This window comes from Ursus americanus, chromosome 18, assembly GCF_024610735.1.
Source record: "Ursus americanus isolate L20-20 chromosome 18, mUrsAme1.1.p, whole genome shotgun sequence".
In the NCBI taxonomy this organism is placed as follows: Eukaryota; Metazoa; Chordata; class Mammalia; order Carnivora; family Ursidae; genus Ursus; species Ursus americanus.
In genome coordinates, this window is record NC_142144.1 from 2,927,288 (window position 1) to 2,950,676 (window position 23,389).

Here is a 23,389-nt window from a genome sequence, read left to right on the forward strand (position 1 = left end):
AGCCTTCCCGGGGCGCACGAGGAGGTGAGAGGCTCCAGTTCCTCAAGCGGGGCTGGGGGGCTCTCCCTTCCCTTTGCGGGGAACAGCCCAGGGACAGGTGGCCGGGGCGGGGGGGGTTCTGTCTGTAGACACAGGCCCCGTGTGAGTTCTGAGGGTCCCGGCAAAGGCTCGTGATTCCGCAGAGGGACACCCACCACACTGGCTACTCCCACCGGCACCCAGTTCCCACAGGGGGCTGTCGGGGTGACGGAGAGACCACTGGTCCTGCGTGTGGCTCTGGAGCGGGGCGGGGGGGGGCAGGCAGAGGCGGCGGGTCAGCGGGAAATGAGGGACAGACCCCCTCCCGGGAGCCTCCCTACAATCCCAAGTACTGTTACGAAGGAGCAAATGGGAGGCCCCCCACCTCGGGAGAGAGCCCCCCAGGCATAATTAGCACATTATCTTGCAGCCATCCGACCAGAATGGGAAAGCAAGTGGAGCAGCTCTGGGGTTCCAGCTCCGTCCTCCACCCCCATCCCCACCCCCACACAGCGTCTTCTGGGGGCTGGTTTGTTTGGGTGTCTGGTGAAAGTCCCGGGCAGGCCAGGGGGGATGGGAAGCTGGGCCAGGGTGGGCTCCCCCCACGGGGCAGACCACCATCCGCGAGCCCAGACAGGGCAGAGGGACAGGAGGTCCGGGCCCTTTTCTTATCATCACTGCTTCCCGAGCCACCGGTGTGTCCGGCCCGGACCCGGGCTGTGCGCTGTGTCGGCCGCAAGGGAAGAGAACCCTTTTCTGTATTTTATTATGGGACTGTTTACACGCAGTGAAGCCCACGCTTTGTCACGTTCAGCTCGGAGAGTCCTGACACACGCAGATAGTCACGTAACCACCGTTCGTCTCCTCACCCCCAGTGCCCCTGTGTCCCCACCCCAGTCCCCGCAGCATCCATGGCACTTTCAGGGCCCACAGTTCGGCCCTGGCCGTGGACCCCGGCGGCGTGTGGCCTGCAGGGCGGCCCGGCTCGCCCGAGGCTCCCCTGTGCTGCCGCAGCCTTTTAGGGCCGAGTGCTGTCCACGCAGGCACGGGCGCGGGCTGCTCGTCCACCTCGCAGTTGAAGGTCATCTGGCTGCTTCCGGTTTCCACTCAGCCAGGTTCCAGAAAACAGTTTCTCAGCCCCGAACAGGCTTCACAGCCACCAGGTCTGCAACAGAGCCCCTTGCACATGGGCAGCTGTGTGCGGACATCTGGGCAACGTGAGAATTGCCGGGGAGCAGTGAGGCTTGGGGACCCCAGTCATCAGACACCCTCCCCAGGCAGGTCGGGGTCGCCACAGACCACTGCCAACCACCCAGAGTCAAGGGCCTTTTGTAAACCTGGGGGCCAGGGGTGCCTGAGGGTGGGGCTCCCCCCCCCCCCCGCTCTGTGCACCAGCGCGGCCCCACCCCAGCCCCATGCCTGCCCTCACCCAGCCCTTCCAGATGCCCTGGGCTTAAACTCAGCACGGGCGAGGGGGACGCAGTTCCTCAGCCCTGCTGGCCACGCGGTGCGTCCCTTTGTCCCCGAGGGAGGGCCGCTGGGTGGCCGGGCTCACTGCCCCCTTGCGTCCCCGCCGCCCGCCAGCAAGGAGATCACTCAGGCGCTGATACGATCGCCGCGGGACAGGCGGAAATTGGAGTGTCCCCGGTGCTTGATCGCGCCCGCGCCAGCCGCGGCCACAGGGACATTAAGAGGCCCGCGTAATGGCCCACATTCAGCTCCCCTCGCAGCCCCGCCATGACCTTGGGCGGCTCGGAGCCCGCTGCTGTTTTAATGAAAAATCAGGAGTTGGGGAATGGCTATGGCTTAGAGGGGGCAGGAAGGGGGAGGGCTCCATGCGGCTGCCCTCAGTCCATCTGTCCACGCCGGCCGCAGGCCCCTCCACCGCAGGCCATCGGCCACGCTGGGCCCTCGTAGGGGATGGGGACCCCTGCAGAGACAGAGAGCCCTACCCCGTGGAATGCTGGGACCAACCTGAGCTGGGGAGAGGCTGGGGAGGGATGGAGGAGCAGCTGTCAAGGCGGAGGGGAAGAGCCAGCACGCCAGGACAAAAGGACATTCCGTACCCGCTCCACTCACCGGCCTCGGTTTCCCCGTCTCAAATAGCTCGGCCCCCTCCAGCTCTTCCAGCAAGAACCGACAGCTTTGATGGAGGCCTACAGTGTGTCCCTGTGACCGTGGGCTGCTATTCACCCTATTTCCAGAGGAGGAAACAGAACTGACTGCCCAAGGTCACGCAGCCAAGGAGGGCAAGCCGCTGGGGTACGGGCCCTCTGCCTAGGTGATGTCCGGTGACCCCGCACCTACCCTGGGCTGTTTCTCCCAGCTCTTTTCTAGGGGCCAGACCTGGCCGGCCCTCCCCAGCCAGGCCCTGCCCCCCCCCACACCCTTGCTGGCGGCTCTGGGCTAAGGGCACATCAGGCAGGGGAGCACCCACCCTGGCTCTCTGCGGCCATCTCCAGGCCCACAGGGAATTCAAATGCCAGAGTGAGGGGCAGGCCCCAAGTGTCTCTGCTGGGGAGCCTCCCAGCTCCCCTTCCCCTCCAGGGGCCTGGAAGAAAGGCCCACCAGGCGGCCACCCCCTTACAAATACACCCGAGTGGCCGCCAGAGCTGATGGAGTTGGGGGCCAGGGGAGGGTCCACTGTAAGGGGCCCCCTCTCTCTGGCTGGGCTGGGGGTGGGAGGAGGCTTCCTGCACCTCCCTCCCGTCCCTAGAGGTACAGACATCACCCCGGGGCAGAGCCGGAAAATGAGGCCCTGGACTCGGGTCGGGGAGGGGTTTCAGATTGGATGCCCCCACCAGACCCAGGATGCCAGCTTCCCGGGGCAAGGCTCCCCCCAGACCGCACCTCTCTGTTGGGGCTCCTCCTTCCCACTGCAGCCCAGCGCTAACCCACTGATAACCAGGCTACCTGCCTGCAGGAAGTTTACCGGAAACCTTGGCCTTGGCCTCGGCCCCGGCCCTCTCTTGCTGCGTCTTCGCTCTCTTCTCTCTCGGCCTTGGCCTCTCCTGGGATTCAGGAAGGTGGGCGCCTTATTGGCATCAGCCAGTCCAGGCAGGCTCAGAAGGGCCCCTCTCCTGGTGGCTCATGACCCCCTCAGAACCCCAGGTCAGCCCCCCTCTCTGAGTGGCTTCCTAGGGGACATCAGCCCTGCTCTGAGATGAGAGAGAGAAAACAAACTCTCAGTGATGACAGTAAACAGGTACAGGGCCCTCCCCAGAGGCTGGCACACGCTAAGGGCCATATGTCTGTTCACGTTCTAAAACCCACAGCAGGGGCGCCTGGGGGGCTCAGTCAGTGAAGCGTCTGCCTTCGGCTCAGGTCATGATCCCAGGGTCCCGGGATCGAGTCCCGTGTTGGGCTCCCTGTTCAGCGGGGATCCTGCTCCTCTCTCTGCCTGCTGCTCCCCCTGCTTGTGTGCCCTCTCTTTCTCTCTCCGTCAAATAAATAAATAAAATCTTGAAAAAATAAAAAATAAAAACAAAACCCCCAGCAACCTCAGAAGGCAGGGGCGAGCCTGATTCCCTCTTTTCAAATCAGAGCACAGAGGCATAAAACGACTTTCCCAAGCTCACGCAGCCCCCAGGTGGTGGGGCCAGGGTGCAAGAGATGAGCTCCAGGCTCCCCGCCCCCACCATCACACGGGCCGTGACACTGACTGCTGTGCTCCCACGCCTCGTCTTTCTGTACGTCTCACGCCTTTTCAGACAGTCCTGGAGTGCTCGATCCATTTTCCCAATGGGACCTCGCGGGAGCCTTCCCGGCTTACGCACATCCCACATCCCTCCGCAGCCTCAGGGCCCCGCCCCCAACACCACGTGCACTCTCGCTTCCACAGGATGCCTCGGATGGTTCAACCCCCAACCCAGGACGGCGCCCTGGTCCACTGCCTTCCCTCTCTTCCTTGGTCCTGGCACGCAGTACGGAGGACAGCATGCAGTAGGTGCTCGGAAGTGCTGACTCACTCCAGACTTCGGAGTCACGGAGAGACTACACCCCGCGGTAGCGCCGGAGACCAGGTGCCCACGGGTCCCCAGGAGCCCAAGGTGGGGGTGGAGGAGACATCCCGTGCTGAGTGCTCGCGGCCCAGCCGAGCCGGCCACCCCATCTGCATCTCCCCACATAGCCTATAAGAGTCTCGTGGCCCCTCTGGGTCACATGGCCCTGCTCACAGGTTGGGCAAATGAGGCCGTACTGGGTGAACCCACTTGGCCAAGGTCTCCAGCCTGCAAGAGGCAGGGCTGCAGTTTGAACCTGGCCCTTGGCACCACCTGGCACTAACACTGCGATCCCTGGCACGTGGTAGGTGTCATCAGCCACGAGACCACGGAAAAAGCCCCCGCCGACTGCTCCGACTGTAAACACAGCCCACACTCACAGCAGCCAAGCCCAAGGCCAGCCTGCAAGGGCACCAGCCACGCTGGCCCTGGCATGGCAGCGGCTCAAAGCCCTGTGGGGTTTTTAATCAGCCCCCACATGGAGCGCAGATGTGATTTATAAAGTGGGTCTGGGCCACGGCTGCCTCTGGCAGGACCCACCAGCTGTGTGTTCAGTTCAGGGCGAAGGGCCTCGGACACTGCCCACCGCGTTCCAGCAGCAACCTTCCTGGGGTGGGGGGACACGACCTGGCCGTCTCCCCAGATGGGTGGGGGAGCCAGGGTCACTGCTGCTGCTCACGGGGCCGTGATGCTGACCCTCTCTGCACTGGCCACTTGCGCTCCCCCACCCCCGGCCAGGTGGACTCGGGTTCTAAAGCCAGTGAGGGCAGAAGGGCTGGGCTGGAGGGGACCCCCCCACACCCCTGTGGAGGAGCGAAGCAGGGAGGGACTGTCACCAGAGCCTTCTTCCCACTCCAGGGCACCATGAACAGCAGCCCACCTTCTGGCCCGGAGTCACCTGAACCCCACAAGGATCCCCTTGTCCCTCCAGGTCCCTCTGAGGTCACCTCTGATGCAGCCCACCCCAGCCCACCTGGGGAGTCGGACCCTGGAGCCCACACCCTGCGAACAGCCCGCACCAAGTGGCAGCACCTCCCTGAGCCTCAGTCTCCTCAGCTGTAAAATGGGCACTTGTGCCACAAGGTCCTAGTATGTTTTCCATGAGGTGAGACATGTCACGAGCAGATCCGGAGGCTGGCTCAGGCAATGCCCCCCGACCAGAAGTCATGGTCATTAGTGTCATCACTGGGGCCTAGCACCACATGGCCCCGTCCAGAGCCACCCGTGTTCCCTTCCTGAGGCTCAGTGGCACTCACCTCGCTTCCCCAACCAGAACCTCCCAGCTGTCTCCTTCCTTCGCCAAGCCGGCTCCACTTCTCCCCAGCCTTCCAGGCCCGCCGACAGCTGGCTTCCTCTGGTGGCTTCTGGTCCCCAGGGACCCCGTCCTTGCCCTTTCCGCCCACGAGGCTCCCCGCACGGGAGGCCCTGCGGAGCCACGACCTACTTGGCCACATGTTTGCCCACATGGTCGGGCCGGTTTGTGGTGGAAAGGACATGGGGCCAGAGCCCAGGGAGGGACCGACACCTCCTGGGAGTAGGACGACTTGGCTCGGCGACCGTGAGAGCCCACAAAGGCCTGGGAGGGGGAGCCGGCCACGCCAGAGGCCACGGCGAGTGCACCAGAGGCCCAGGGCCCACAGACAGCCAGGCACCCTGAGGATCTCTGCCCTGCTTGGAGATGAACGACGCCAACTTCATCCTTGCTACACTGTCAGCCAAACAGGTTCTGAGGAGGGAGTTGGCGGGGCCTGTTCAAGCGGCAGCGTGTAAAGAAGACAAAAGAAAGCAGAGAGTCAGCGTTTGCCCAGCGTGCTCTCGCCCCTGGAGAGCATTTCAGGGCCTGAACATCAGTCACAATGTGCTCCTGGGCCACAAGATGACGAAACAGGGGAGGGCGCCAGGCTGGGGCTCCAGCTCCCCCAGGACACTCGCTCCGGCTGCCAAAGGCCTGGCAACTGCGTGCGTACAGCTGCGGGAAGTCGTGGGGACCGTGGCACGTACAGCGGCAGGGCCACTGCCACGGCAGACGGCCCCGACCCCCAGCGCCTCCGGAGGCTGAGTCTGAGCCAGGGCTGCCCAGGTCCAGTCCCCAGACCGGCCGTCGGGGACAAACAAGACCAGGAGGTGTGACGGGAGCACCGTTGCACTGAGCTTATGTGGCCCCCACTCCGTGGACGCTTCGAGGTCCTTTGTTTTCATCACGGTGATAGCGAATGGCCGTGGGGTTTTGTTCTGTTTGTTTGAATGTCTTCACTCAGTAAAGGAAGACGTTAGCAGCTCTGTGCCAGACCCCAGATGGCTCTCTGGACCCGGTCTGGTCTAGGAGCCGAGGGACTCCAGCCCTCGCGAGCGGGACGTTCTGGGCCATCCTGGAAGTCTCACCTGTCACCAAAACACCAGCTCCTATCTTTGTTATGAATTCAACAAGTCCACGTGCAACCTAGTCATGAACAGGGCAGAAAAACCCGCTGCTTTAATGGAATTTCCACTCTAGGGAGAGAGATGGACAACTTGTAAGTAAATAAGGAATGTTGTTTCTGCTGAGTGTACCGGATGTTACAGAGCAAACGAGGAGGGTCAGGGGCAGAGAGGGTACAGAGAGGGAGGCAGGGCAGCCCCCCGAGGATGGGACCCCTGACCTGACAGCTCACGAAGTGAGGGAGTGAGCCATAAAAACATCTGGGGAAAGAGCAGGTACAAAGGCCCTGGGGTGGCAATGAACCACGTGGCTAGCCGGTGGGCATGCAGAGGACAACGTGTCCAGGAGAGTCACAGGGTCAACAGGGCCGGATGGAGAATGATGGCACCATCTAAGGGAGAGGCAGACACCGGGAAGACCAGGTCGCTGGTTTAGACACGCCAATTTTGAGCTGCTAGGTAATCTTTTTTTTTTTTTTAATCTTTTTTTTTTTTTTTAAGATTTTATTTATTTATGTGGTAGAGAGACAGCCAGCGAGAGAGGGAACACAGCAGAGGAGTGGGAGAGGAAGAAGCAGGCTCCCAGTGGAGGAGCCCCATGTGGGACTCGATCCCAGAACACCGGGATCACGCCCTGAGCCAAAGGCAGACGCTTAACGACTGCGCTACCCAGGCGCCCCGAGCTGCTAGGTAATCTTAACTTGAAGGTGTAAGAGGTCGTCACGCCGAGGCGTTGGGTGGACGGTTAGATAACACAGAAGCATGGAACTCAGGGCGGAGGTCAGAGGTGGACAGATCCCTGCAGGGCCATCTCCACGTGGGTGGCACTTCACAGGATGGGTTCACGGGAGGCCAAGGGGGAGCGGCATAGATGGGACGGAGCCCTGGCATTTCAAGGACGAGGACAGGAGGACGCAGAGTAGGGAGCAAGGGCCCCCAGCTGGCCGAAGAACACCCTGGAGCGCTCCTGAGGGGCAGCACGAGCTCTGTGGGATGTGAGGAGGAGTTTGGAATGAGAGCGGCTGAGGGGTGTGTGGGGTCGTGGGGTCTGTTTGGCCGGAGGTTGCCAGGAACGAGCCTGCGTGGAAGGAGGTCCACGGCCAGGCCCGAAGGACTTTGAAGCTGTCTCGGCCCCCACTCCAGAGACCAGGTGCGATCCGATTCCTACCCCCACCCCCAGTCATCCTTCACGCCACAGCCAGAGGAAGCTGATTTTCGGGGAACACGGAGCCACAGGCCTCCTCCGCTGACGTCCGCAGGCCCCCCAGCACGCTCAGGGCAGAGGCCTGGCCTCCCCACGGCCCAGAGGACAAGCTCTGGCCTTTCCCCTCTAAAGCCCTGCCAGGCAGTCCTCCCCTGTCCCAGGGGCTCACTCCTCACTGAGGTCCATTCACCTCCACCCCCTTGACCTCGAACTCCCAGAGGCCCCAGTGGTGTGGCCAGCCTGGTTCTGAGGGGGCACTGAGTCACGGCCACAGAACCACAGAACGAGCCAGCTGGGAGAGACTGCAGTGGTTAGCGGGCCAACCACGCACCCTTCCACCTCCCGCCCCTCTCTTGCCTCTCTGCTGTAGTCACCCAGCCTTCCCTTGAATGCCCCTACGACGAGGTGCTCAGCACCGTCAGGACAGCTGTGTCCGTGCTCTGGGGTCGGTTCCAGGCAAGAGCCGGGGGCTGGCCTGTCATGGCCGTGAGTAGGGTGTGCGCTCCCCATCTCGGGGGGCCTTGCGTCTCCGTGGCCCGGACACCCGAGCGGCTGCCCTTCACCAGTGAGAAGACCGCACCTCCGCTGACCAAGCCCCCGGACGTGGCCCGTGACCCGCACCTTTTCACTGGGCCCCGGTGTAACTCGGTGGAAAGAAAGCCTCTGTCACCTGAGAGTCACACAGGTGTTCCCAAATTCTTTCTCGGAGGCCCGCCCCCATCCATACCCATCATCCGGGAGAAAATCACGTCCTTTCTAGAATGCACACCCTCCCCACGGAGGCGCCATAAATATGGAGAGATGCCATCTCCGACAGTGCGGTCCTGTGAGTGATGTCATCGTGGGGGTTGCCTAGCAACCCCGACAACGTTTGGGAGGCTCTAATTCTTGGGTAGGGTAAAGTCACATTTCTGCAGCTCAGTTAATCAGCTTCCTGGCAACTCCACCAAGATGGTCTCATTTTATTCATGATTATTTTATGTGAAATGCACTTTTAGCTCTAAGAGAACACAAAGATTTAATTCAAAACCCGCTATTGCTTTATGTTTCCAGGGTGCCGTTAACACGGCATCCATGCAAATAACCATGGTAACACACGGGTAATTAGTATATACAGCACGCGGCATTAACACGGAGCCTGGGCCAGCTCCCCAATCAGCGTAGATTACCGCACGTTATTACCGGAGTAATTACCTGCAGTAACACACAAATTGAACTAAATGGTCAATTGAAGTAAAGTGAATGGCTTTTTATTCTAGTCCCTAAATAATGTGTCTGCTCGGCTGAGCTGTTCAAGGTAAATAAAACTCTCCGACTGATGGCCTCCCCCAGCCCTGCCTGGTCCCGGGTGGGGGGCTGGGCCGGGCCCAGACAGGTGCAGGGCACCCCTTGGGCTCCCCGGGCTCCCCGCGCCCCTGCGCCTCCGCGGAGCTCGGGCCCTTATGTAACACCCCCCCCAGGACGAGGGCGCGCACAGCTGTCATACTCCTCCCCCCAGGGAAGAGGGCACAGAACTTTCCAGAGAGAGGATGGGGTGAAAAGGCAACAGGCCTTCCTCCCAGGGATGTTGTTCTTGCCCCTCTGGTAGGTGGGGCTTCCTGTCGCAGGATGTGAGGGGGAGGGGAGGTCAGAGGTCACCTCTGCCTTATTAACACAGTGTTTCTCAAATTCCATAAACTTAGAAGATCTTCAAACAGGAAGTGGCGCGGGCTCCTCCAGGATTCGGAGCCGAGCTGCCCGGCCTTCCCGGGAGAGCGGGAGGGAGGCAGAGGCCCGGCGCGGGTGGAAGGGGCCAGGAGTCCCGTGTTCCGCTGTCCTTCCCCAGCGGAGGTGCGCCCACGATGGCGCGGGGGCCTGGGGACTTTGGGCGGGAAACGCCGGGTCCTTCGTGTGTCCTTCGTGTGACGGATGCAGTGGCTTCTCCGCAGGCCTGGCCCTGGGGGCAAGCCCTCAGCACAATGGCCACCGCCCTCAGGCCACCAGTCCAGGCGACGTGGAGCCATGAGGGCATCAGGTGCCACGAAGGCAAAGGACAGGGCGCCAGGGGCTCCTCAGAGGGACTGAGGTTGACGGGCGGCTGCAAGGGGGAGGCAGGGAGGAGGGAGGCCCAGCCAGGGAGCGTGGGCAAGACTCCGAGTCAGAGAAACCGAAAGAAGGCCACCGATCTTATCACCACCTTGATGTGCCATGGACACAGAAATACCAAGGGAGACCGAGACGCAGAGGGAAGAAAACCGTGACTTAAAAACCCACAGTCATATCTCACTCCATGGCGGTGAGGCCGACTCATCGTGGGGAAAGCTGCTGTTTTTCAGAAAACATTCTGAAAGGCTCTGGTTTTCAGGGTGAAGGCACCTCATCGACTCTGGATTGGAGAGGCCGAGACAGGCAAAGGCAGACGATTGTTCTCCAAATCAAAGGGGATTTCCAACCAAACTAGCTCGTGCGTGCAGTGCACACTCTCTCCCGGCCAACTGGTAAACCCACCGTAACTAAGGCAACCCCAAGCATATCGGCTGCAAGCACAATAACCTCTCCAGAGATGAGGAACAGAGGTGGAGGGTGGTGGGTGCCCCCTGCAGGGAAGGGGAACCTAAGCCTAGGTGGGAGCGGGACACAGTCCTGTGGAAGGAGACAAGAGAGAGCAGGGCAGCCCCCACACCAAGGTTGAACACAGACCATCGCTCACAGACACAGATGCAAAAATACAAAAAAAACTACTAGCAAATTGAATTCAGTCATAAAAAGGATAATGCCTAATTAAGGAATTGTATTTATGTCAGAAATGCAGATTTGGTGACCACCAGGGAACGGATCGATATAACTCGCCACACTGACACATAAGGAAGACAAACCAGACAGAGCCTGACTGCATGTAGCAAAGACACTTGCAAAAATCCAACATCCATTCGTGACTAAAACTAGAACAGCTCTTACAAACCAGGAACAAAAGGGAACTTCCTGAAGCCGTTTTAGAGTATCTGCCAAAGTCAGCACACTTAGTGGAGAAATACTGAACGCTTTCCTTCTGAAATTAGAAGCAAGGCAAGAATTTCTCCTCTCACCCTTTCTGTTCCACATTGCAGCCCTCACCAGTGCAATAAGGCAAGAAAAATAAATGAAAGGCGAGAAGTCTAGAAAAGGAGAAATAAAACTCATTTTTCACCAGTAACGTGATTGTGTACACAGAGTATCCAAAATGACCGAAGGGTCAGTAATTTGAACTCCTAAGAGTTGAACAAGGTTGCTGGATGTAAAATCAACACATAAAATCAGATTTATGTCTATAGAATGGAATAAATAGATAGAAAATGAGAATTTTTAAATGATACCACCTGCAACAACCTGAAATGAGATCAGGTACCTGGAACTAAATCTAGTTCTATGCACAAGACCTCTAGAGAAAAATTATGTAATCTTATTAATAGACATTCAGGAAGACCTAAATAAACGGGGGACACAGATCATGTTTATGGTTTAGGAAACTCAACATTATAAAGATGTTCGTTCTCCCAAATTGATTATTTTCAAGTCGGGTTCATTGAAGTATAATGATCAATAGTAAAAACTTCCCTTATTTAGTGGACAGTTCTCTAAATCTCGACAACCTTAAATAGTTGTGTAACGGCCACCATAACCAACAGAGAGAACACCCGTCACCTTCCAACCCCACGCCAGTGCCTAGCAACCTCTGATCTATTGTTTGTCCCTATAGTTTTGCCTTTTCTAGAATGTAATTTAAACGAAATCATACAGTATGCAACAATTTGAGTCTGACTATGCTAAGTGAGCATAACTCATTTGAAATTCATCCCTGTTCTTGCTTGTATCCATAGCACATTTTTATTGCTGAAAAGTATTTCATTAGATGGACGTACCACAGTTTGAAAAAATATGTGAATTGCTTCCAGCTTGGAACAATTATAAATTGAGCTGCTATAAACATTCATGCACAGATTTTTATGTGATTTTCTTGGGTAAATACCCAGGAGTGGAATCACTGGGACATACTGTGAGCGTGTGTTTAACTTTGTAAGAAACCACCAGGCTGTTTCCGGAGCGGCTGGGTCGTTGTGTTCCCACCAGTGAGGTATGAGTGTTCCAGGTGCTCTGCACCCTCACTCGCTGTTGTCAGTTTTTAAAAGCCATGATTACAGGGTATAGAGGTATGTCATTCCGCAATGACATAATGACTAATTACACTGAGCATCTTTTTATGTGCTTATTTGGCAATCATATGTATTCTTCTGATGAAGTGTCCTGTAATGTCTTTGTCAGGTTTTCGTATCAGAGTAATGCTTCCATTTCCTGGAAGAGGTTGTGCATGATTGATATTCTTTCTTTTTTACTTTCTTTTAAATATTTTATTCTTTATTTGAGAGAGAGAGAGAGCATGGGCAGGGGGAGGGGCAGAGAGACAAGCAGACTCCCAGACTCAGCAGGGAGCCCTACATGGGGCTCAATCCCAGGACCCTGAGATCTGGACCTGAGCCAAATTCAGACACTTAACCTACTGAGCCACCCAGGTGCCTGGTATTATTTCTTCCTTAAGTGTTTGGTAGAATTTGCCGGAAAACTCACCTAAGTCTGAAATTTATTGTTTTTGGAAGGTTTTAAACAACAAACTCTAATATTTGTGGGAGTTTAATATATATGGGACTATCATCTATTTTTTTTTCTTGAGTGAGCTTTGGTAGATTATGTCTTCGAAGGAATTTGTCTATTTCATCTCTAAATTGTAGAATTTGTGGGCACAAAGCTGTAATAATATGTATTAACATTTTACTATCTACACGGTCTGTAGTGATGTCCCCTTTCTCATCCTGATATTGGTGATCCGTGTCTTCTGTCTTGCTCTCTTTGTCAGTCTGACTAGAGATTTGTCGATTACATACGGTCTTTCCACACAGCCAACTCCAGCTTCATTGATTGTATTTTCCTGTAGCCTTTGTCTTTCCTCTCTCATTGATGTCTGCTCATGACTGTTTCCTTCCTTCTGTTTGCTTTGAATTTAATTTGCTTCTTTTTCTAGTTCCTTAAGGTGGAGCTTAGATCATTGATTTTCTTTTGCTTTTCTTTTCCTTTTTTCCCTGGAGTATAGTTGACACAAGGTGTTACATTAGTGTCAGGTGTACGACTTGGTGACTGGACAAGTCTACACGTTATACTAACTTCACCACAGGTGCAGCAACTGGCCGTCACCCCGTTATATCACTGTTACATCGTCATTGACTGTAATCCTTATGCTCTGATCCTTGTTCCTATGACCTACTCATTCCATTACTAGAAGCCTGTATCTCCCTCTCCCCCCATTTTGCCCATCCCCCGCCCCCTTGCCCTCTGGCAACCATCAGTTCGTTCTTGGTATTTATACTTCTGATTCTGCTTTTTGTTCATTCATTTTTTTAGATTCCACTCAGGATTGGAATCATATGGTATTTGTCTTTCTCAATCTGACTTATTTCACTTAGCATTATACCCTCTAAATCCAGCCATGTGGTCGCAAATGGCATGATCTCATTTACCCTTGTTGACAGCTGAGTAATATTTCATGGTCTATATACCACCTCTTCTTTATCCACTGGTCTATCGATGGACACTCAAGTTGCTTCCATGTCTTGGCGATTATAAATAATGCCGCAATAGACATAGGGGTACAGATATCTTTTCAAGTCCGTCTTCTCCCTAGGAATATACCCAACAGTGGAATTACTGGATCATAGGGTAGTTCTACTTTTAATTTTTTGGGAACCTCCACACTGTCCTCCACAGTGGCTGCACCAGTTTGCATTCCCACCAACGTGCCCAAGGGTTCCTCTTTCTCCACATCCTCGCCAACACTCGTTGTTTCTTGTGTTTTTGATTTTAGTCATTCTGACAAGTGTGAGGTGGTATCTCATTGTGGTTTTTAATTTGCATTCCCCTGATGATCAGTGATGTTGGGCATCTGTATATCTTTTTTGGAAAAATGTCTATCCAGGTCCTCTGCCCATTTTTTAATCAAATTGTTCGTCTTTTTGGTTTGTGATTTTCTTTTTCAATGTATTTAACTGTAAATTTTCCTTTATAAATTTCCTACAAATCTTCCACAAATAAAGTTAAGCTATAATTTTCCCTTAAATGTTGTTTTATTCGCATCACACAAAGTTGATACGCTGTGTTTTAATTTTCAGTCGGTTCCAAATATTTTGTCATTTGCCATGCTCTAACCTCTCCCCTACACTCGCTGCACAGCCCTGGGGAGCTGCGACCATCCAGGACTGGGGACCGCCGACACAGGGGAGCTCCGGCGGGGACTCTGGGACCCCACGTCCGGTATCCTGGCAGAGACGACACTCAGCCCCAGGCCAATCGAGCTGTTCGAAGGAGAGAGTGAGCTGTTCGAAGGAGAGAGTGAGTCAGGGCTCACCGGCCACCCCGGGTGTCTCAGCATCAGGGCCTCGGCCTTCCTGACCCTCTGGCAACAGTGGCCTCCGAGGACCACTTACCCCAGGATCCAAGATGAGGGACCTTCACCTCTGCTCCATGTGCACCGGTCCACACGCACGTGACAACCGCGGTCGAGAAGCCCTCACTGGGCACGAGGGCAGCCTTGGGCCAGCACTGCCTTGGGGACCCCCCACGCCTGCACACTCCTCTCGGGTGGAGAGTATTCTGGTTCCTCTCCCGTGTTCCCCATGATCACTGGGCCCGTGGGGGCCTGCGTCAGAGCAGAAGTGGCCGGGCAGGGGACTCACGGAGGCCCCCTGAGTGCTCGGGGAGTACGGCCGCAGGGAAGAATGAAGCAGGGAGCCAGGATGGGTATTGCCCTGCCCACTGGCCCCTAGTTCTTCCCTTCCACTCTAGAAGCCAGGTGGCTGTCGGTGTTTCTGAACCAAGGACATGACTGTTTGTGAGGAGAAATGCCAAGTCCGGAGCCGGCAGCTTCACCCCACAGCCAGCTGGGACACCCATCCCGGGGGCCGGCCCCTCCCAGGCCGGGCACGGGGCTGCCCCCCACGTTCCATGGGGTCCCTGCCAGGCCGATCACACTATGCTTGTCCCGGGCCCTCCTGTCCATCCCCACAGGAGGAGGTCGAGCGAGACATGGACACAGGGAGCATGTGGCACCCACCGCGGCAAGCTCGGGGGCCCAGGGGCAGCTCACGGGGCCCAGGCAGGCACCCTGACCGGGGAAGGAAGAGCTTCCTTTTCTACGGCTGCCGGTGCCCCGCCCCGGCGCCCTGGCGGGGGAGCGGCTGGCGGGCCTTTGTCGCCCCGCACACCAGACCTCTTGAACAGCGTTCCACTCCCGGCCCCACCTTCTCGTTGAATCGAGAACAGGCCTCATACTGTCCCCTGTTTTCTCCCAGAAGCAGAAATTGCCAGTGGCGTCCCTGTTCTTCTACCAAATTAGCCACACTTAACTCGAGTGCCTGCCTCCTGCCCGCTGCCCGCCCGCCGCCTGTCCGCCTGCCCACGCGCCCGAGCCCACAGCGGGCCTGACTCACTCGCTTGATGCCACTCGAAGTTCACAAGCAGGGAGCCGTCGGCGCTCACCCGCCCCCGTGATAACCAGGCTGTGATTACTGGGCGCCGGCCCAGCTCGGCCGAGTGGCTGTGTGACCTGAGGCCGTGTGCCTCCCTCTCTGGGCCTGGCTTCCCCCCGCATTAAACAGGGGCTGGGGGTCAACCAGGCCTCTGTGCCCCCCCTGCGCCCACCTGCCCAGGAGGAGACAGATCGCAGACGAGATCCAGCAGCAAGGGCTCCAGGAAGCGTCCACACAGCCTGCCTCGCACTGAGCCCCGCGCCGGCGCCACACACCGCTCCGGGGCTCCTGTCGAAGACCAATCTGCAGAGGGGCTGCCCCCCCCCCCCCGGAGAACCCCTGACGTCACTGAGGGCAGCGGCAGAGGCTTTCTGGTCGGGGCCAAGACACTGGTCGGGTGGCGGGTGGGGGAGTTGAAGAAAACGGGTTTGGAGGCTCTTGTGTGAGACCCGCCAGACTTCAGGCCCCCGCTTCACCGCGCCCTGGCTGAGTGACCTCGAGCAAGCCTCTCCCCCGCCGGGCTCCAGTTTCCGCATGTACAAGGTGGGACACTGATTCCCCCCCCCCCAGAGGGCACGGCATGTAAAGGATGTGGCGCGGTGCCTGGCCCCCACCACGGGCTCTGGGCGTGGACGAATCAAGAATGTGTGTGTGCGTGCTGACAGCGCTCTGTGTGTTCCGGCCCCAGGGGCTGGTGGCCGCCGTCCTCAGGGTGCTCCTTGGGGAAGGACCCGAGACAGTGCGCGGCTGTGCAGAGCGCACTGGATCGAGAGTCCAGAGGCCCGAGTCGCGTCCCGCTTGGTGTCCCCGCACCTGCGCCTCTGCCTCCCATGAGCCCGTTCGCCCACCGGTGGACCCCAGAGAGTAAGTCGGGGTGAGGACGCTGGAATGGGTCCAAGCACCCAGCCAAGGAGGCTGCGCTGGGGCACTATCTCCCTTCCCCCCAGCACAGCAGGCGTGATTCAGATAGACTCTTCTAAAGCCTATGATTCGTTACATTTAAAAAATTATACACAAAATGTATGTAAAATCTCACGGACCTGTATACTTAAAATTTATGCACTTGACTGTATATAAGTCAACCTTAATTTTAAAAAAATAGTTTTTATGTAAAAACACTAATTCTGCTCACGAAGGCATCACTACAGAAGTAACTCCTTGCCTCAGACCCCACCCCCGATTCCCATCCCCCAGGGGTAGCCAGGGTCAGAGGGAGTCAGGGAGGCAGGCCCAGAACGCAGGCTCCCAGGCGGCTGCTGGGGCTCTGGGGACGTGCCAGGACTTCCCCGGGCAGGAGGCTCGGGGCCTCCAGGAAGGAGGAAGGCCCAGCGACACACGCGGGTGGGCAGGCGGAAAGGAGGCTGGCGGAGCTTGGAAGGGAGAGGCAGGCTGGCAGAGCCCACGCGGTGGCAGCGGGAGCTTGTCCTCCCTCACCGCGGCCTCTTACAGCCAAAGCGTGTCCTTGCACATCAAGGGAGAGTCCCTGGCGGCCCGCAAGTCCTGGAGCCCTCAGCCCCCCAATTCCGGGAAGCCCCGCAAAACCCCGCTGCTGAGAGCAGACTGCATTTGCCGCAGTGCTGGGCTCTCCACCTGGACCTTCAAGAACCAGCCAACCTTGGGCTGTGATGGAAAACGGGGCGGCATTGGTCGCCAAGGCCCTCAGAAAGGGTAGCTGAGGGCTCAAATGTTCCTGATCCCTGGCCTTTCTCTTCAATTAGGAGCACACTGGGGCCTCGAGGAGCCACAGGCCAGGGGAGACAGCAGAGGCGCACCAGCCTCTGCTGGCCTGCCTTCCCCGGCCATTTCTGGTACGATGCCACAGCCAAAAATGAGGGAAATTCTCCAAAGGATAGAAGAGGCACCAGCCTCCTTGACTTGGCCCACCACGGTCCTGCCCTTTGCTCCAAGCGTCCCCCCAACCCAGCCTTCTGCTTCCTTGGCCCCCCTGGCCCAGGGCCCTGCAGCCTCGGGCACCCACCCGCCTCGGCCTTCAGGCCCCCACCCACAGCCAGCCGGCAGCTCCAGCCCCCTTACCCCTCACCTGTGAGTTTCTGTGCCTGGTCTCCTCCCCCAGGTGATGTCCACTCAACCTTCAGGAGTTCCCAGCTAAGGCTCCCATCCAGGCAGCTCGGTGCCCACGCTCGGTGAAGCTGAAGTGACAGGGAGCCAGGTCCTCAGTGGACTGCAGACATCGACCTTGTGAAGGAAGGAGGAACAGCCTTGGTGAGGCAGAGCTGGGTGTTAGCCTGGGGTCTGAGGGCACTGGGGAGCTACGGAGGGCTTGAAGCAGGGGAGGGCCGGGTCGGAGCCAATGGCCCAGGTAGCTGCTTCTCCTGAAAACCCACCGCCCCATCCCTCCATCCCTCACCCCCAGGGCAGAGGGCACGCAGACATCTAGGCTTTGCCTGCCTCTTGCTATATAGACAGTCAGTGTCCAGTTGGACAGGCAGCTTCGGGGCCAGCTACAGTCCCCACGCCCTCCCACTTCAAGGACAGGACAGGAGCAGGCCACACTCACACCCCCTGCTTTCCCAGGACCCAGGCCACCCGATGTGAGCCGGTAAAGGGGGGTGACGGTCTTGCCCAAGCTGAGCCACCACTGCTAGACGCCAGCAGGCGGGGGACCGCACAATAATGACCACCGGCGGGCATCATCATCCCGGCAGCCGGCCGCAGCCCCTGCTCCCAGCCCGAGGTGCCCCGGGGCCCCTGCAGGTGGGGAGGGCGGTGGAGGGGTAGCCGGGAGGTGACGGAGCTGGGACTGTGGCCCTGATCACATGGCTCTCTCTCCACACAAACCTTCGCCCTTCCCTCCACAGCAGCGCCGGGGCCCTCCACCTGTCAGGCCCCCCACTAGCTCCCCGACAAGGCTGTCACCAGGACTAAACGGGGTGCCCGCAATCGGAAGGCCAAGGGCAAGGCCAAGGCAGGTCCAGAGCCACCCATCCAGCACGGGCTCCTTGCCACGCTGGCCACCTAACACCTGCATCGCGGCTGGCCCAAACCGAGACGGCGCGCGTATGAAACACACTCCTGATCCCAAAGACGAGCCCAAAACAAAAACCCGCACGAATCCTTGTCTCTTCACGGCACGTTGCCATGATCGTATGCAGAGTACGTTTGGTTACCTAAAATACATTCTTGAAACTAATTTCACCAGCTCCTTTTCCTTTTTTTAATGCGGCTACTAGAAAACGCTTAATTGTGTTTATGGCTCGCACACACAGGGGTCGCGTGGTGCCTCGGCTGCAAGGGACGGAGGAGAGGAGACCACAAGCACCTGCGGGGGCTGAGTGCGTTCACACGGGACAGAGGGCCCGGGCTGGGAAGGGAGAGGACCGGCACATGGGGACCTGCCTGGGAGGCCACCAAACGCAGGGTCATGGACCCAGCAAAGGGGTGTGACCCCCGGGCTCAGTCCCGGCTCCCTGCTCTGGGCTCTGGCCCTCCTGGCCTCGCTTTGCACTGGCTGGAAGAACAGCGGGGCCAGGCCGCCCTCCTGGCTGCCGCTGCAAGGCCCAGAGCGCCCACCCCGGCCCGTCACCCTCCCCCAGACGGCCAGAGAGAAAAAGAACCAATTAGCACCTCCCTCCCCGAGCCCCTGTGACCCCACCACCTCCCTCCATCCCTCCAGTTCTCTCCTCTCCCTGACCTCCTCTGCCTGCCCGCCAGCCCACCTCTCCCGCCCGCCCACCCCTGCCCACCCTCTCCCTCCGGCACCAGCGAGTAGGAAACAACAGCCACCGAACACGGCCACAAATCTCGCACGTTATCCCCCTCCTTTATTTACACCGGGCGCACAGAAGCAATTCAACCTGAGAACGGGCCGTGTTTTCGGAGGCGTGCAGCCCGAGGAATTGGTGCTGGCGTTAATCAATCTTGTAGGAGCCTGCGGGGCTCGGAGACGTGCCACACGAGAGATTTCTATTGATTAACTGGATTCCGAGCGGGGAGGGATGGAGAGGAGATCAAACACTCCAAGCTCCTGGAAGCTTCGGAGACAGGCCGGGGTCCTGTCCCCCACCCTGCACAGCCCGACGTGTGGGGGGGCCCCCGGGCTCTGGAGCCCCATAACTTCATTCTCACTCAGCGTCTGGCACTGGCTGGGGGTCGGACTCCGAGCTCCGGGGTCAGCTCTGCCTGCCTCTCCTCTGTGTGGGAACATCCCTGCCCCTGCCGTCACCCTCCCATGGCCCGCCTGGGTGATCCCTTGCCTCCAGAAGCTCCAGGCCGTCCATCCTGACAGGAGCCCACGTGGCCCCACGGCCGGCAGAGACGTGGGCCGCAGAGGAGGGCCGAGCCCCGCACCCCATCGGTGGAAAGTCTGGGCACTGGCACCCTCATATTGGAGCCAGTCCGTGCTATCCGAGGCAGGCCGGCAGTCAACCCCGACGGCGTGCCTCCTCAATTCAGGAATCCGAGGCCCAGCCTCTGGAGACGCTTAAGGAGCATCGGCTGACCCATCCCAGGGCCTGGGAAGGCCAGCAAGTGGCAGGCAGGCACTCTGGGAAAAGAGTGCAACACTCTGGGTCCACGTGAGGCTTGTAGGGCCAACACAGAGACTGACCCTGCTGGGGGTTCTCACCAGTGGGGTGGGACGGACAGACCCATTTTACAGACATGGACGCAGAGGCTCCAGCTGGAGAAAGACCGGGCCGGGGCTCTGCTCTGAGGCACCTGGTCCCCAGGAGTCCAGCGACCCGGGGCCAGACGCCACCCTCGTCCCCCAGGTCAGTGGTGGGGACGTGTGAGCAGGCCCACTGAGGGGCATCCCTGGGAGGCTGGCTGTCTGACCGCTTCCCGAACCCTGACACATTTGGAAGGCAGGGGCACCAACCAGGAGGGCCCCTCAAGAGAGCCGCTAGACCGTCCCTTCCCCTCCAGGCCAGCAGCCTCACGGGCATCACCGACGCAAAACTGTCACGGTAACACAAATCCAACCCTCTCTCGTCCGTCAGCATCACTGACTGAGCTCCCCCTCATGCCCGCACTCATGCTCGGATTCGATCCTTGCCATCACGACCCTTTCCTGGAAGCCTTTTCCCTGTGTTGTGGCCGCAAGACCTGGAGCCGTGATACGGCCGGCGTCCGAGCGGCACACGAGTGTCTCTGCCTTCCCTGTGCTCAGGTGATGGTGGGGTAAGACCAGGCAGGAGCAGGAGAAGGGCCCCAGTCCCGCAGAGGCCTCCCACGCACCAGGCCTCAGTTTCCTCATCTGCAAATGGGTCTTGAATACAGACATCAGCCATAGCCCCACCCAGGGCATCATGCTGGGAAGCCTGTCCGCCAAGCAGGCCTCGTTCAAAGCAAACATGGATGGAATGCCCTGGAAACAGCCCAAGGACCCCATCCTCGCTGGCCTCGGGGGAGCCCTCTGGGTGCGGGGTAGGGGATCATTAGCCTGGACGCCCTGAGATCCCGTCTTCCTCGGACTGCCCGGGGCCAGCGCCGTCATGCTTCATCCTCACTCAGTGTCTGGTTCCGTCCAGGGGGCTCTCCCGTGACCTGGGGGCGCCGAGAGCTCGGGGCAGGCCCCCCCCACTGCTCTGGACTGGAAAGGAAATGGATTTGTAAGGATAGTCGAGGTTTGTTTTTGTTTTTTTTCTGTTAATTGGGTGAGTCTTGCCCCATTTCCTACACAGGCTCGCGCACACACTCACATATCTTCGATTTCCCTACAAACAAACAGCGTCATCTCGGTTACTGCTCGGAATATCCTGTTTAGTTGAGAAGAGCCAAAAGGGCCGACCCCAAGCCGTCCCGCCGCGACATGCATTTCCAGGAAGAGGCCAAGGGCATGAGCGCCTGGCCCCCCAACCCCACCCCGCCGGAGAAAGCCCCCCGGGGGGGCCGAGTCGGCCCCCAGAGCCACCCTCCTGCCCACCGAGGTCTGCCCGCCCCGCACCCCCCAGGCTCGCCCTAACACCACCCACCACATGCCAAGACCGCCCTGACCGAGGGGGGCGACCCAGCTGAACGGAGAACAAACTTAATGTTCCATGAGGAAAACCAACCCCAGACAAAGCACAGATTTTGGAAAAACAGGTGTAGCACATAAGGCTGAGACAGGCTTTATGTTTCACACAGACAGGGTGCCTTTCGAAACGTCTAGCATCACAGAATTCAAAAGTTAGAACACAGACATCTCTGCCCGCACGGACTTGGCTGGGATGTTCCCTGCTGACACCTGGTTAGTAAGACGGAGGGAAAGGCACTCGGGCTCACCACCCGCAGTCGGGGAAGGAAAAGGGCCATTTCCACAGACACAGAGGGACACACTCATGCCCCCTGGCCTGTCCCTTCACATCTCACTTTCCCCATCAGAGACGTGGGCAAGAACATCCGGAGGTTGGTGTTGGCGACGGCAAAAGTAGTCAAAACGGGTCATGGGGGAGGAGTAAATAAACTGCCGAATTTTTACACGACGCGATGCCGCGTGGGCACTGAAAGTCATGTGGTAGACGGACCTCACGCGGGGACGTCACACGTAAGGGTAAGAGAGGCAGCGGTAAGGCGCGATCCCGGTGATGCTCCCGTGCACACGTGCGCACATGCCTACACGCACCTGTGCACACACCTGCATGCACACGTACACACAGGCTTGCACACATGAACACACCCACGCACAGGCGTGCACACACACACATGCGTGCTCGCACACACGGGAAACAGTGCAAGATGGGCACCCAAATCCCGCCCCAGGTGGTTTGGCGTGCTAGAACTGATTTCTGCCTTGTCGCTTCCCCCTCCCTTCTGGTCTGTGTCCCCCAAGTCTGCTTGACTCTTTCTCGTGACCACAACCACTAGAACTTAGCGCTTTTCCTAAGCTCCGCATGGAGCCCAGCACGGGGCCTGCAAAGGCTTGGGCTGGCGCGTCTGCAAAGCAGCACGCTCCCTCCCAGGCCTCTTACCTGGGAAGGGCAGTGACGCCTGACCCACCCGCCCCGGGGTCTCTGAGGGTCACGCCGGAGCACGGCTGGGACTGCGTTGGCCCCTGAAACCACCTGCTGACCCCTCCCACCGCCGGAACTGAGACTCAACCCAGGACCCCGTGCCGGGACCTCGCCCCCCTGCCCGTGGGAGCACCTGTCCGGGGGCAGCTGCAGAGAGGAGCCCACTCCCAGGGCCGCCGGGACAGGGACCCCAGAGCGGGAGAGGCTTCACCGGAGAGAGCAGCTCGCTGAGATGGAAGCCAAGCCCCCTGCCTGCAGAGAGCCTGCTCCCCTCACTTTCCCGCCCCGTTTCTCCCATCAGTCTGAGGGGGGACATGTGGGGGGAAACCGGCACTGCACAGACAGCGATGTGGGGTTGTCAGCCCATAGAAGGAACTAGAAGCCCGGCCTGGAAGAAGCCTCTAAGGAGTGCAGACAGCTGGAGAAGTGACCAGGGTCTTCCAGCACTCACCCCGCACCTGACGGGGGCTGGAGAAGGGACGGGGTCCTGGCGGGAGGGGGAGGAAGGAAGAGTGAGGAGGAGCAAGGGTGATGCTGTGCGATGTGGTGATGGTCCAGGCAGAGGATCGGGTCCACACCGTGGCCGCGGCCACGCGGAGGTCACGAGCCACCTTAGGATGGGAGCCCAGCTCAAGTGGAGGGGTCTGTGGGCGAATGGGTGGGGAAGCAGGTGGGGCCTGGCCCCCTCACAGCTCCAGCCTCGCTGGGCGCACACCCACAGCCTGATGCAGTCTGCACCGGGCTGCGCGGACGGGTCCCTTGAGCCCACCCTTGACGTGGGCCCGGAAGGGAGGGGGAGCTGGCAGGCCAGAATCCCAAGGTCGCAGGGCCAAGTGTGGAGGATGCTGGCGCCCCACTGAGCAGAGGCAACAGTGGGGGTTACTCCAGGCTAAATAAATAAGAGAAGTGAGCGGAAGAGACAGGAAGACACCCCACATCTGTCGGTCCCTGAGCCAGCTCTGCAGGGAGCCTGGGGTGGCACTGGGGGGGCTGCTGGAGGGGGCTAACGAGGAGGGTCCCCTGCAGCACCACGAGCCGGGGCGCCCTGGGGAGAGCAGCTGCCTGGCCCACAGGCCCTCCTGTCCTGTCCTGAGACCCAAAGATTAGAGCCTGGCCGGAGTCTGTCCCCCCAGGAGGCCAGGTGCTCAGGAAGGAGATGCTTACCACACTCATGAGACATCAGAGCCGCCCCTGCCCTCTCAGTCCTGACACAGAGCCCCCCAGCCGGGCAACTCCTGGGCTCTAGGACCCCCACGGCTGCCCGGT

At 58.9% G+C, this 23,389-nt stretch overlaps 1 long non-coding RNA gene across 2 annotated transcripts in view; it reads right to left on the reverse strand.

The window, feature by feature from the left end:
- Positions 1-23,389, reverse strand: part of LOC148108539 (uncharacterized) — an 88,485-nt gene that overhangs the window by 55,572 nt on the left and 9,524 nt on the right. For both annotated transcript variants that reach the window (XR_015727258.1, XR_015727257.1), the window contains exon 2: positions 17,212-17,366. This is a non-coding gene — a long non-coding RNA (uncharacterized LOC148108539). The remainder of the gene's footprint in view (positions 1-17,211; positions 17,367-23,389) is intronic.